Consider the following 753-nt stretch of genomic DNA (forward strand, 5'->3'; position numbering starts at 1 on the left):
GGGGTGGGTGTGGGATCCTCATGTAGACTCCCGGCTGGTAGGTTTCTGTGTTCCTGGCGATCCACTGTTCTGCAAACCAGTACCTGGTGATCTGCAAGCGGCCCCCTCTCAATATCATGCTATTTTTTAAAACGGTGAAAACAAAAAGGGGACACAGGAATGGAGGAATGGTGAGCAAATGTCGTTATGGTTTAACAAACATTATATTAAAAATGAATGATGTACTTTTGGGTAGGGAACAGAGGAAAAAATAAGGGGAAAGTGAGGGAAGGGTGGACATTACCCAAGATCCATTGTACTCATAATCCGAATTGTGGAACTATAACCCCTTTGTACAACTCCTTAATAACAACAATTAATATTGAGTTTAAATATGTCAAAAACAAAAGATACAATGGAAACGAAAAAAATAATGAATATATCAGGGCCTGCTGTATAAAACCTGAACTTAATATCAGTCCTATTAGTGTAACTAATAAGATGATTAGAAGACATATTGGAAGAAATACTCGCCTCTGTAACACATCAAAATTAAAGATAATAAAATATTTTAAGTAAAAATTGTTCATAAAAAGTTAAATGAAAAATAATGAAATACTGTGGAATGAAAGTCAGAAAAACTCAGAACACCTCTTTAAAGTATCACTAAAAGACTTAATTTTTAGATTGATAGAATCAAAATGTAGATGATTCCTGTCAGTATGTCAATATGCTGTTATTCAAAGATGTATGTAACCCAAATTTTCTGGAAGA

This window comes from Dipodomys merriami, unplaced genomic scaffold, assembly GCF_024711535.1.
Source record: "Dipodomys merriami isolate MVZ:Mamm:240054 unplaced genomic scaffold, mDipMer1.0.p SCAF_7, whole genome shotgun sequence".
In the NCBI taxonomy this organism is placed as follows: Eukaryota; Metazoa; Chordata; class Mammalia; order Rodentia; family Heteromyidae; genus Dipodomys; species Dipodomys merriami.